Source organism: Poecilia reticulata, chromosome 22 (assembly GCF_904066995.2).
Source record: "Poecilia reticulata chromosome 22, P_reticulata-male-v2, whole genome shotgun sequence".
In the NCBI taxonomy this organism is placed as follows: Eukaryota; Metazoa; Chordata; class Actinopteri; order Cyprinodontiformes; family Poeciliidae; genus Poecilia; species Poecilia reticulata.
In genome coordinates this window covers 7335013-7349211 of record NC_088851.1, presented here as the reverse complement: position 1 = coordinate 7349211, position 14199 = coordinate 7335013, and the positions used below count along the sequence as shown (strand labels likewise).

At 40.7% G+C, this 14199-nt stretch overlaps 1 protein-coding gene and 1 long non-coding RNA gene across 3 annotated transcripts in view; both read right to left on the bottom strand.

The window, feature by feature from the left end:
* frmd6 (FERM domain containing 6) overlaps window positions 1-2317 on the bottom strand; it is a 32521-nt gene extending 30204 nt beyond the window's left edge. The window contains exon 1 of one of the 2 annotated variants that reach the window (XM_008399012.3): window positions 1890-2317. The gene's annotated coding sequence lies outside the window, so the exon portion shown is untranslated. The remainder of the gene's footprint in view (window positions 1-1889) is intronic. The other variant, XM_017302439.2, reaches the window with a different exon arrangement.
* Window positions 2318-5860: 3543 nt separating this feature from the next.
* LOC103458325 (uncharacterized) lies at window positions 5861-13472 on the bottom strand. The gene is made up of 3 exons (XR_014085951.1): window positions 12979-13472; window positions 8944-8999; window positions 5861-6094 (listed from the first exon to the last, which is right to left on the bottom strand). It is a non-coding gene; the product is annotated as an uncharacterized LOC103458325 (long non-coding RNA).
* Window positions 13473-14199: the final 727 nt, after the last annotated feature.

Here is a 14199-nt window from a genome sequence, read left to right as displayed (position 1 = left end):
AAACAAAAAGTAACAGAGCTGAGAGAGCGACTTGTTTTTCCTTCCCTCTCTGGAGCGGAGCCCTGGAGGACTAGTTTGTAGAACGTCAGCGGGTCAAAGGGGGGTGATTAACCTGCCCGTAAAGCCAACTGGATGTGCTCCAAGACCTAAACAGTGGGGGAATCCCCCGGGTTGAACGATAAATGTACAGCGAGCCAAAGAAATAGAAAAAAAATAAACCTGTTTGAGAAACAAAGGTAAACAGTTTTTTTCGGGGGGGGGGGGTCACATGCCATTCATGCGTTGTGTAATAATAGTGTTAATGTCATTAGTGACTTGGCAAACGACAAAGTGAGCTAAAGCAACCAGCCAGAGGATATGAGTTTGACTGTCGTGGTGAAACGCCTCAAGCCGACACACGCTCCGACGTCTAACTCAGAAACAATGCATACCAGACTTGATGAACCCGAACCGTGTTTACAGCTTTAAATAAACTACAGACCGAGAAGGAGAAAACAAGCCTGTTTGCTCTGCACTGCTTTCTGGTCTAATATTAAACAGAAGTGGAGGGGGCATTTTTAACATTCCCGAGTGGAGAAATCTAATTACCACTAAAACTAACAAACTAGAGTTTGCGAGATCATAATAACTGCATGAGGCTAACGTTTTCATTCTTTCAAAGCTCTGAAAGCTACGTCTGAGTGTGTGGTAATCACACATGTGTAACCCCAATGAGACGACTTCCCTTCACTGTATAATAAAGATGGATTAAGGGACTAACTAAGTGACATATTCACACCCTACGGAGGATGCCGAGTTGTTTTATGGATAACTTTAATTCCAGAAGAGTGGAAGCTTGAGCTATAAAGCAAATATTTTGGACCAGTTAACCTATTTTGGAGCGACGATTTCTGCTCCATAACATAACACTGAAACATAACATTCAAAGTGAGTGGACAACAACATGTCAACCAGCATCGCTGCCAGTAATCAACAAAAAATAGTCTAGATTTTTCCCTACCAAATCGTGTAACGCTCAAATTCGCAAAAAAAAAAAAAAAAAAAAAAATTAAAGATGCTGTCCACTTCCATATTTTATGTCTGCTGACAATAAACAACGTCCCGGCTTCTACTGTAGAGTTTTTCAAAATACAAAGTTTATTTAATGTGCAGACGGAACGGGAAAAAAGACTAATTCTGCTATGTTTGTCATGTATTTGGGTCGATGACATCACAAGAGGCACAGGAATTGAATTAGTAAACACTATGGCAGAGGAGTGAGTTTTTACAGACTTTTTAAGGCAGATTCAGGAAACTCTTGAGCTGCAAGACATTCAACATTCTTGGTCAGAGCCACACCAATAACCCCCAAGCCCCGATGAAGACAAATGTTGACAACAAGAATGACTAAAATTAATTAATTCTACTAAAATTAGATGGGGGGTTTTGGATCACCTCAAGTTGGGTTTTTTTTTTGCAGTATCTACTGTGTCATGGCATGCTGTCTGAGCTCATACTTTTTTTTCGCTTGCTTTGCTTTCCTCTTCTGTGGACTGGAAGAGAAAATAAGAAAAAAAAAAATAGGGGTATAGCCAAAAACTCTAATAAATTGCCTTAAGTGATGTCATCAGAGATGTGTGCGCACGGAAGCCTCCTTTTAGAAGGGAAGGTTTTCTCATTGGATAGAAATGGTAAAACTATCAGAAAAATTGCCCATGGCATATTTAATAAGCTTAAGTATACCTGAAGTGAATATGGTTAGTGTTATGGAAGAGTCTGTTTAGTAACTTTAACCACACAGAGGCTAGCTGAGTGTAAAAAAAAGAAAAAGACTGCTGCGGCAGTAAAAGTCTCAACTCATAAAGACGGATAAATGCTTAAAAGTATGAAGAAAGCGAAACAAAACCCACCTTTACACGGCTAAAACAAGTTATTCCTTTCAAAACGGTATATCCAAACACTTCCCTTGAGAGCGAAAAACAGGATGAAATCCCACAGTTTGGAAAAGTCTGCTGGTAGTTTGGGAAAAGCGTCGTCGTTCCTCCGCCTCCGCTGTAGCCGCTGTGTCCCGGCCAGCAGCCCTGCATAGGAATACATGTGCGGTGAGAGGGAGCGGGAAAAGGAGGGAGGCGAGGGGAAGATGGAGGCTCTCTGTTTGCTTCAAGCTAACATTACAGCAACGTCTTACATCAACCGAGGCACTAGCTTTACTAAAAAATGTCTTCAGTAGTATAATTAGAATCTAAATTACATTCCAAACGTCGAATATCGCCTCTGTTTCGGCGGGACTCCCCCCCTCTGAGAGCATCCCGACTTGGTATCTCCCACGGCTGCCTCTCATTCCGTTCCTCCCAACTGTGCAGGACTGGAGCCCCGCTGCAGTAAATTTGGAAGTGTTGGTCGGAAGAAGCGGTAACAGCGATGACTGCGTGTATTAAAAGAGCTCTAAGAACAGTTTTAAAATGTAGGACGCTTTATTTTTACGCCATGATGCCAAATGAGTCAGTTGGCTGTCTGTCTTTCACCAACGACATGTAGAAACAGAGCGACACAGACATCATAAACAGACATTACATATGGAATAATAAAACTTAGCCATTTAACAACACGGGTAAATAATTTTGATAGTACTTTAAAATGGAAAAGTTGACTGAACTGAGTAAAAACCCGTCTTCTCCCACCCCTATGGTAATAATATTAATATTTAATTAATTAAAATGATTGCTAGCGTTGTTGAATCATGAACTTCAGATCAATCAATCCACTTATTTGTATAGCATATCTCAGCAGAAAGGCAGTTCAAGGTGCCTCAGCCTTGAACTGAAAAAAATACGCAAAATTACAAAGTTATAAAGAAAACACCATGCAATCAACAGCTGAACAAACATTTGATGAGTGAAATCATTCACATCAAATATGTAGGTCAGTGTTTCACTCATTTCAGAAACCAACTTCAACACCTTTAGCCACCCACTGAAAACACCAACAACTTCTTACAGTACTTTTACTGTGTAAGCATTCTAATTATTACTTTTTTGCCTCCGGGTCCCCACTCCCTATTGCTGCCCTGAGCGGAAAGCCGTATTACCCATATTAAAAAGCTATTGGTTAGCTAAGCAGTAAATTCAATTCACAAGAGGGTTTTTTGTTTTTTTGTAACTTAGCAGCTCTTTTGCGAATGTCTCGTAGGTCTGTACATTAGTGAATAGACACATATAGATATATATAAAGAGTCTTTGATGGAACAACTTTGATCCTACGTTCAATAAATTTGATGTTTATGGAAGAGTAGCATGAAAGAAGCCATACAAAATCTGTAGTTTGCCACAAAACATCTAAGAAATTCCATCAACGTGGAAGAAGGTGCTCAATTCTAAGACTAAAATGTAAACATCTTGTTTTTTTAAGTTGGTCAGAGCTAAATGGAAGATGACTAGCAGAATGTAAAGCAATGTTAAGATATAATCTCTTCAGAGGCTGAACAAGACGTGAGCAGAGGTTTCTCTTCCACCGGGTCAGTGACACTAAACATACATCCAGAACTGCATTGGAATGGACATACAGTATCAGAATAATTACCAACTCCTTTCCAATGTACACCCCATAAATTCTTCACAATCTCTAACAACAAATAAGCAGGCTACGTGGTATTAGTCCATCTCAAAATTACATTGACGTTTGTGGCAGCGATTCAACAAAATATGCAAAAGCTCCACAGGTGTAAATACTTTTGCAAGGCGCTGCTTACTGCATTCATCTGCTTTCTAAAATGGACCATCCTCTGCCCACCCGCGTGATGTCAGACAGAGGGGAGAGCCGTGACACCGTGACCCCTAATTAGTGCTGAGGGGCCCCAGCTTCTGTTCCAAACTGCTTGTCAGAGAGAGAAATGACTCCGCACATGAAAAGGGACAAGGAAGTACGGCTGGTCCTCCACCTCCACCCGCCTCCCCGCTCAGACAGCACAGAGCTTTGAACTTACATCAGAAAAAGCACCTGTGAACAACAAAGCAACCAAGAGACTATGATCTCCAAAGAAGAAAAAAGAGACAGAGAGAGCAAAAGAGAGAAAGAAAGAAAAAAAATCACAAATCCCAGGATCAGACACTTGGCTGATCAGGTTACTGTAATTTTCAGGGCTGACATGTGATATTAAATGTGATACTGTGCAAGAGATTTTCAGTCGTGATTTTGCTTCTACAACTTTTCTCTTCTTCCTCATCTCCTCCTCTGCCTCTCCCTACTCTCTAAATGCATAACCCCCCGGGGCAAACGCGACACACCTGACCTATTCCACAGCTTACAGCCTCCCCACCACCACCTCCCTCCCTGAACTAGCTTCCTCCTAGCTTTTGTCTGCAGACGTTGCTGTCTTGATTTGATTAGCCGTCTCTGGCCGGGCTTGAAGTGCAGCGGGGAGCACGATGGGCTTTTTGTTGCTCCAGTATCTGGCTAATTGAAACAACTCCCTCTGCGTTTCCCTCTCCCCAGGGGAAGATGAGTGGCTCCCCCCCTGACCCCCCACAGTAGATTTCAGGAAGCAGAAGGAGTCCTCGCCATCTGCCCTTCCTTCGCTTGGCTTAATATGACACATGCAGCTCCATAGCAAGGATAAAGAGGGAAGCGGAGACTTTAATGCTTCGCCTCTGCAAATCTCATAAAGACTGAGCGCATGTCACTTTGAACGCAGCAGTTTGCTCCCATTCAACCCTTGCAAAAGGCTATTCAACCTTCTTGAATCAACTCAAAGTAACAGCGTTTACTTGAGTAGCTTTCTGGGAAAAAAAAAAGTACTTTTAGGAATTATTTTTATGTAGTAGCTACTTGACGTAGTAGCCTCTCTTACTCGAGTACAATTTTTTCGTACTCTACCCACCTCTGCTTCTGGCAAACTGGAAACATGATTTCTCCTTGCCTTTGTAGAGTTTTTGAGAGTTTTAGAGCGAGGGATGCCCAATACAAGCAAAGGTGGGTTTTTTTCCAGTTTGTATTTGTATTAAAAACATAAAATCATTTGTCATTTTTCTTTCATTTCACTTTAACTGTGTTACATTTGTCTGTCACATAAAAACCTTAGAAAATACATCCTGCTGGGATGCTGTGGTGGCACAGGGGTTAAGCACAACCCATGTAAGGAGGCTTTAGCTTTTGACACGGCCGTCGCGGGTTCGAACCCCGGCCTGGTGACTGTTGTCTTCTTTCTCCCTCTCTCATTACCATACTTTCCTGTTCTAGCCCTACAGCCAAAACACCTATATATATGTATATATGAACTGTGTAGCCATAATGTGTAAAAAAAGGGGTGAATACTTTTGAAAAAAGTGTTGTTGTTTTTTTCTTAATCAAATCACTGGCTAAAAGTTATGTAAGCATACATACATGATTTTTTATAACCTGTCCTCTAGGAAACTACAAATCTAAGCTCATGTTTACTTTAGGCATGGTTATATTCTCTAACAATGAGCCAGATGGTCTAGTCAGGTGCATGAGATCATCGATTCAGTTTTGCCAGCCCTCGGGGAAATATCGTGAAATTGGAGGCTGGCTATCTGCTCAGAGCCTGTTACGAGGAACCAGAGGCTGAAGGCGCACTCTGATGTACCATAAATTTACTACGAGGCAATACTGAAACGCTATTTGAAGTTTAAAGAATGAACTTCCTGTAGGATCTCAGGGACGGAGTGGCTATAAATGTGAACTTGTCATCAAGTCAATCAAGACGAAACAGAAGCATGGCGAGTTTCCTTTTTGTTTTGTTTTTTGTCTGTGTGACGGCGTTAATTAAAAACCATCTCCTCCAGACGCTGTCTGGCAATCTATGAATAAATTCCTGGCTTGGATAAAGATACAGCTTCGTGCGGCAGAGACAATTCAGCGGAGATTAAGATTGACTAATTTATTGTCCAAACATGGCACACACCCAAAAGCTTCTAATGAACTTTTTCGCATCTTTTGTCGGAGAACGCGGCGATGCAACGGGCCGCCCTCTGAGACAGACGTTGCCGTTTCGCAGAAACAAAAGGGGTCATCCGATTTGCTGCTGAACTATTCCAGCCTTCTGCACAGTCAGGACCTTGTTTCCGAGCGCACACTTCTCACTAGAGATGACGCAGCGCTGGAAGCACGATGAGAGAGAGAGAGGGAGAGAGGGGAGACAATGTAAACAGAGAGAAAAAGAGAGAGAGAGAAATGGAGGAGTGAAGTCACCAGATGGTACAGTGAAAAGAATAAACAATGGTAACAATGAACTGGTTTCATTCAGTGAACCTCTACTGCAACACAACATGCAGCTCTGGAGTCGGCAGGGCAGGAAATCGTTTTTAAAAACCTCAAAAGTAGTTTTCATTCAAACAAATATTGTCTGAAGTACAAGTGTTCATACCTAACAAACTTTCTGATAGTTTGTTTTGTATTTTATTCAGTCCTTTTGTGATAGAACAACACAATGTATCACATAAATCGGAAGCGGAAGAAAAAATATGACTTATTTCCAAAATGTCTTGAAAAATCTACAGCTGAATACTTTGCAGAATCAAAAGCAGCATCCAAAGATCAAACTTAAACATGTACAATTGTATTGAATTGGGATCTGTTGGTCATTATATCTGAGACATTGATGAGACGTTCAGTTTCCAAAGTTTTCGGTTGACTGACTTCTTGACCGAAGTCTGTGTAAAAGTTATGTGATGCATTTGGTTGGATTTACTTTAAGATAAACGTATAAATCATGCTAATGAATGAGAAACAAGTTGTCTTTTTACCAAACTCCTATTTTTATATTGAAAAAATTTTATTTCTAGCAGTGTCACTCTAAAAGATTCAAAATGACTCAATTTTGGTCGGTCGGGGACGGGTGGGGGGGGGCACAGCCAATTATTTAGAGGGCCACAAATGGGCCCCAGGCCACACTTTGAACACCCCTGATGTAAAGCATCCCTCTCTCGCTCTTCCTCTACGGTCTTGTGGCTTTCTTCTTCCACAAATATTAGATTTATGGCGTGCAAAACTAATAGTCCTTCTTTTTGGTTGCTAGTTTATTGTGTTTTGTTTCAGGTAAAGCACTTTGAACTGTCTTGTTATTGAAAAAAAAAAAACCTGTACAAATAAACTTGACTTGTTCAATTTTTCTATAATATTTTCTTATAAATGTCCGATCACAGAACTGGATTCATGCATGGATTGAATTAAACACAGAGAAGGGCTTTATTTTATAATTAGGGTATTTCTGACAGCAGGTGTTATTTTGGGGTATGTAAACTACGAAGTTAAAATTACAAATGTAGGTGACAATTTTTATATTCTTATTTGTAAAAGCTTTTTGAAACTCACCACTTTGTGTTGATGTTTACATAAAATCCTTATAAAATTCGCAAAGACGTTCAAAAAGGTGGGAACTTACAGGAGACTGTACGTGTGTTTTGAACAAATGTTGACAAATGACACCAACGAACAGGTGATCTATCTATCTGTGCTACCCATGAACCCGTCCTACCTTGTGGCACATCGATGATACGTCATTGATGTGCGCGTCAATTACATAAGAATCTCAGCAGAGATTTCAGCCGATTTCTCATCCATACGGGTAGGATATTCTGATGAAGGGAGATATATTTTTGTGATTTTGTTGTGTTTATAAATTGCACGAATGCTAAGCTAAGCATAACTCCTAAGTCCCGTCACTAAAAGAATGTCATCCAATAATAATATTTAACATTAACACAACCCTCTGTGGTTTTCGGTTTGTAAAAATGACAGTAGAAGCTTTAGACTCGTAGCACCGACAGATAGACGTAGCTATCTATCTGTGCTACGGTAGGAAAATCTGACAGGGTAAGAACAACTGTTAATTTCATAGTTACTCATCACAGGTGTTGCATATAACTCTGTATGCTACTGAATTCATTTGCAGATCACCCACTTTGAATTTCTCTGATCAGATGAAGCGAAGCGCTGCATTTAGATAATGAACTGTAAAGAATTATTGATTTATTGATTGATCCTCCCAGTGTTCTAGCACCAATTCAGCTCTGAGGAAGCGCGGCAGTTTCCTGTGGTTTGACACCGGTCAGGTCTTTCAATGAATCTCTGCCGTTTTGATGATGTTTCGGTAAAGAAATAATTGTATGGATGTCAGTTCGAGTCCTTCCAGAAAGCATCCAGTGTGAAAATAAAAATAGCAGCCACCAGAACTGGGACACTATACTATAAATAACTGCTGTATATGAATAGTGCGCACTCTGGGAGTCAAGGTTAAAGTGTGTCAGTGACAAGTTCCTGAGCAAGCAGTTGGCTTATGACTGATGTCGCGCTCGCAAACATTACAGGACACCTTGACAAATCTCTCCTCCCCCCTTCCCTCTCTCTCTTTCTCTCCTTCCAAGTCCATCAGCCTTCGTTAGCAAACACTGAAAAGACTTTATTGTTACTTCCTAAAGCAGAAAGCACATCCGCACTCCATTAACGTGAATTAAGATGTTTACCTTCTGCCGAAGCGACAACAGCAGTTCTCACTCGGCAGCTCATTGTTCGCCTCACCACAGGTCACCGGTTTTTTTTTTTCCTTTTTCTTTTCTTTTTCCTGTGCCATAAATCACCTGAGCTGACTTTGCCCAACATTGTGTTGCAGGGTGAGAATGTATGTGGTTGGGATTTGCGCTGATTGTAAGCGCTGATCCTTCCCTACCGTAAAGGTCACGGTGCTGGAGGGCATGAAAAGGCTGGAGCAACAAACAAATCCCACTCCCACCACACACACACACACGCACGCACGCACGCACGCACGCACGCACGCACGCACGCACGCACGCACGCACGCTTGAGTGGCTATCTTTGTGGGGACTTTCCATTCATTTCTATAGGGGACCAGGCTTCGGTCCCTCAAGGAGCAGTGGGTCCCGACAACGTAGTATGTGTCAGGAAAATGGTCCCCACAAGGTATTATAAACAAACACACACACCACTCACCTTTTGCAGTTTCTCTCCACCATGGACTTGGTTTTGCTCTCATCGCCTCCTGGCATCTACTCAGAAACAGAAGTAGAGTTAATTATATGATGGTTAATTAAGATCATCTGTCTTAAATTAACTCAGTGAAATTAACTTCTTGTTTACTGGTTATGCGAAATAGCAAACGTATCAGCAATTTTCTGGCCAAATGAAAACAGAATGAAACTTTTGGAGCCACATGCAAAAAAGGTGTGTGGACCATCAAATACACCATCCCCACAGTGAGATAAGGTGGTGGGAGTATTATGCTGTGGGGTTGCCTGTTAGCAGCTGCAAAAGACTTGAAATTGGGGCAGAGTTTCACCTTCCAGCTGGACTACATCCATGTGGGAGAATGACCACATCCCCAAAAAGTGGTTTTCCAAAACATTGATTCGAATGGGTTGGAGGTTAAAGGGTGTAAAATCCATTGGCTGTTTTATTTTTTTATTTAGCTTTGTTTCCTGGCAGAGAAGTGGAGAAAGAAAAAGCCTTCCCTCAGCCTGCATCGCAGGGTGCAAGCATTCCTAATCTGTGCTTAGTCTAAGTCTGAGACCTTGCCTGCATCCCTTTAAACTAATGCCGATTCACACCAAGACACAACAGGATCGAGTTAAACAAACCACACGACAAACCCGACAAGGGCACTACAGAGAGAAATAAGCTGTTGTGTAGGAAAATAAATGGAGACGGAGCAAATATTTGCCCACAGCGGAAGAGTGTTTGGGTTTCTGGGTCAAAGTCCTGAAACCAAAATTTATCTCGGCCCCTGACAGACAAAAACACTGGATGTAAACATAAAGTTGGAGGTTTGAGACGACTCCCTGTGACCTTAAAGTCTTAAATAAAAAAAATAAATAAATAAGATTTTCTGTTTTTAGGCACTGAGGATTAGAAACATTGACAGAAAAGGGGAAAAAAAAGCGTTTATACCCACATGTTTGACTCGTGTGGACGGAGATACGGCTGCTTGCCAGGGATTGAAGAGCGGGAATTAGTAAAGAAGTTGGATTAAATTCACTGGGAGGTGATGGCTGTGGGAAGTTTTTAGGGATTAGACGATAAATCACCACGGCTGCTGATAAGACACACATCTCAAGTCCTAATAACAAGACCACCGAGCTGTGGTTACGTAACATCCTGATGTGAGATGATTATATGACACCTTCGGTGGAAATGTAAGCTTTATGCCCCCACTTGGGGGTATTTTTAGGCACTGGATTCACATCAGGAACTTTGCTTCCATTTTTACATCGTCTTTAACCGTATCGCATCAAGAAGAATGATTCAGGAGTAAAGTGGAGGTTATAAGGATTTCTAGGGTATGCATACTGGATTTATGGCTGGATTTATGAGATTGAGAAAAAAAAATAGATTTTTGGGGACCCCCAAAATTGTTCCCATCTGCTAAATGCAAAAAAAAAAAAAAGTCTCTCATTCGGGTAAAACATGTTTGGTTTCCTCTGCTAAGATCCAAACAACAGATTGCTGTAATTTTGTCCAGTTGGTCTGGATGTGGAGACCGTCTTTCTCTCATCTTGCACGCCTCTTCAGTTCTGTCCACAATTTTTATTTTTTTTAAACTGAAACCATGATTCTGAAATGAATCTATTTCAAAGACTTGTTCATACTCAAGCATTGACTTCCTGTCTGCTGCTGTTTCAATATTTCCTCATAATATTGTTTTCTGATGGTGGCAATGAGATTAGAGCAGTTTCAGGGGTTTAATCTCATAATTGGTAGAAAATGTGATGTAAAAAGCAATAAATAAAGAAAACTATTTTAAGGTGCATATTTAAAATGGTTTGCTAGGAGTACTGGAGGTAGCACATTTTATTGCTGTAAACGTTTTAAATGCGTCTATAGTTATAAGAGGACATTTGGGCTATCCTAAAGCCACGATACGTCTTTCAATGCACAACATTGTAAGTAAGGATCAAAAAAAGATGTTTGCCGTGGTCGTTTTGTTTAGTCGAACCAGTTCCCTCGCTCTTCGTGAAATGAACCGTGTGCGCTCTTTTCTTCAGACACCGATTCGACGCTTTCGGGAAAGTGAGACGAAAAGTCAGGCTCTTTTAGCTTTCGAGGGACGGAGTGAATGAAGGGACCGTCCTGTTCTATCTGCTCTCTAAAGTGGAGAGCATCGTGAGGCCGAACAAAAGCCTCGCGTTTGCATCTTACGAGTCCTTTCACACACGCTCCACGTTGCCGAAAGTAAAGCTAAAAATAGCGGCCGAGATGTCGTTTGAAAGCCCCTCTGTGACAAAGATGCATAGTGGGCCTGCAGTGAGCTCATTGTTAAAGGTCCCACTAGTAACTACTACTGTTAGACTGTAGAGTTACAATAAGTAATGTTGGTCTGTTTTATTTTTTTCACCTAAAGTACAACAGATTTCACCAAATCACTAACAGATTTCACCAAATCTGTTAGTGGTTCACAGATTTGTATTATTAGCATTAATAACAAATCAACTTTTGGTTTTAAATAATACATCTAAACAGTTATTTTTCCAAACTGAAAGGCATATCCAAACCGTTATGTTCCCAAATTAAGTTTGTACAAATATTGTTTTTGTGCTCAAATTTTACTAAGAAAATTTTGAAAGCAAGAGCAGAGAGAGAGACAATAAAAAAAATTCACGTTTCATTAGCATAATTACCAATGATTATGACAGAGATTAAAAATTCATATTTACTACAATGGAGTTATTTGAGCTTTCCTTGCCCAGATTTTGTTTTGTTCTAAGCAATCCCTTCTGGCTCTAATAATGCAGACTTTGTTTTTTTTAACTCTAGCACAGAAGTTGTGACTCTCAGCCCTAAAGCTAAGTCATTGTTTTCCTTTGTAAACATTTCTTCAACAGAAGACTGGAAACATTAAGACTGGCCTAAAGGTAAACTGAGGAAAATAGTGCATATCGGTGACCATTTTTATTTTTATTTCTATAGATATCTGATCTGAAATTAAAAGTCGTTTCAGAACATGCTATAGCGCAGCACAAGGGAGGAACAAAGTAATCTTTCACTTGCATAAAACAAAAAATTCCCATTGCTTTTAAGATGGTCAATCAATGATTAGCTTTGGATTCGGTTAAATTAAAGGGGTATTTCACTACTTGTTATCTGCCTTTAATTAAATATTTATACTTAAACCTAAACTGGATAATTCTAAACACTGATATTTAAATAGACTAAAGCCTGCTGTTCATTCTGCAGGCAAATGCGACTCAAATCTAATTTTTTCCCCTATACATGTAACCCATATCCGACTTTATCCTTGCAGTCTGAATGGCCAAGTTCCAATCTTTTCAACAACAAAAAGAAAAAAAACAATTTGTGCCACTTCCATAAGTGGTATTAAAGTAAACAAAGGCAGAAAATCATAACTAGGTACTTTTGAAAGAAGTCACTGAAGTGAATCACTTTACAGTCACACCACTCCTGGCTCTGACTACAAATCTTCTGTACAGAAGTTGCAGTCAGTGCTCGACAAAACGCCATTTCTATTAGTTGTGTCTTTTATTATTATTATTATTATTATTATTATTATTATTATTATTATTATTATTATTATTAACATCCTTTGTCTTGTTATGATCCTGTGACGATGTCGTCTGCTACCACTGCTGAATTATTACTTCCGTAAACAGAGCTCTGCTGGGTGACGTCAACGTTCTTTATCTGCGCATGCGGGTAGCTTTGGGGTTTTAAAACGTTCACGGAGAAGTCTGATTGCGGTCTCATTTAATTAGTAACATGAATGACCACGAAAAAAAAAAAAGACCTGCTGTGTGCACGTAGCCTTATTCTGTTCTGCAGTTTCCCAGGCCCACATTTGAGTCCAAAAACTGTTTGGGAACCACGTAACTGGTTTTCAAACCCAAATAATTTCATAATGGTTTGTTATAGTCGGTCATTAAAGCGAGTCATGACAGAACACAGGTTAACAAGAAGCAGTGGCGCAGCTGTTAGCACTGACGCTTAAGTTCCCCGTGTAAGCTGCCCGTCAATTACATCATCCTGCGATGACATCATCTCCCACCGGGACTGGTGACACATGGTTGGTCCGGTGAAGTGGCTGAACCGCTCTGCCTACGACACAATGAGGTGAACTGTGGAGCCATTGTGACAAAGTCAAGATGTCGATCTCATCTGCGTTCGCTCTGCTTCTCTCTGCTCTTGCATTTCAGCGCGTGACAGCAGAGTTCAGCGAGAGTTAGCGGGCCCGCCCGCGCGCGCGCGCGCGCCGCGGTGTTGTACCGCGCCCTGGAAGCACACTGCACTCCTGTGATTTACTGCAAGCAATAAAACGCAAATATGGCTGAGAGAGTAAGGTCAGCTTTGATCATGCGTTTCACATTACTCTTAATGTTGGGTTTCACTCGCTCGAGCATGTGGGATTCAAACCATTACTGTAGTGCAGAGGAAGCTAACGGAGCCTCCAAACATAATCAGTGATGGCAAATAAAAATCAAAGCATGTAATTAACCTGATAGCAATGTACGTTTATCAGGCTAATTTAATGTAATGCACTTTTTTTGGGGGGGGGAACATGTATCTGTTTAAGGCAAAGATCAATCTGGTCTCTACAGCTCTTTGACCTCATTAGCTAACTAGCTTTTGTTTATTATTTTACTTGTAAACCGTTGATGTCAAGTAATCTCTGTACCCATAGTACGGCTAGAGTTACTTGAGAACCATGGTGGAATAAAATTTAACAGAGAGAGCGGTCCTTTGCTTTCTTCTCTTCATCTCCTGAGTTCGCTAAAGGATTTAACTCGATGATTTTGCATTTAGTGAATCATTTTTGTTTTGATTTGGCCTCGTTTTGGATCATTATCCGGCTAAAAGAGTCGGCAATGAACTATTTTCGGGTTTTTAGTTTTTTTTTTAAGCCTCCCAGAACTTTTGGAAGATAAGACGGCCCACAGCATCACAGGTTCTCCACCACGCCTAATAGCCAACATGAGGTGCTTTATATATTCATTTCCCAACATTAGCAAGCTCCATGTGTTTACATTCGCTAGTTTAGGAGGGAAAATGTTCTTTTTCAGACGCCACCCCCAAACAGTCGGTTAGCTTGTAGATAGTATCTAATGACTGATAAGAACGTTTGGTTATCCTACCATTCTGCTCTTTGCTGCAGATTTCAAAAGTGAGTTTTGGAAATGTACATTTTTACCTCCATCATCATCCTCCTCACTGTGTTTGGTGGCAAAACAAACGTGGATCCTC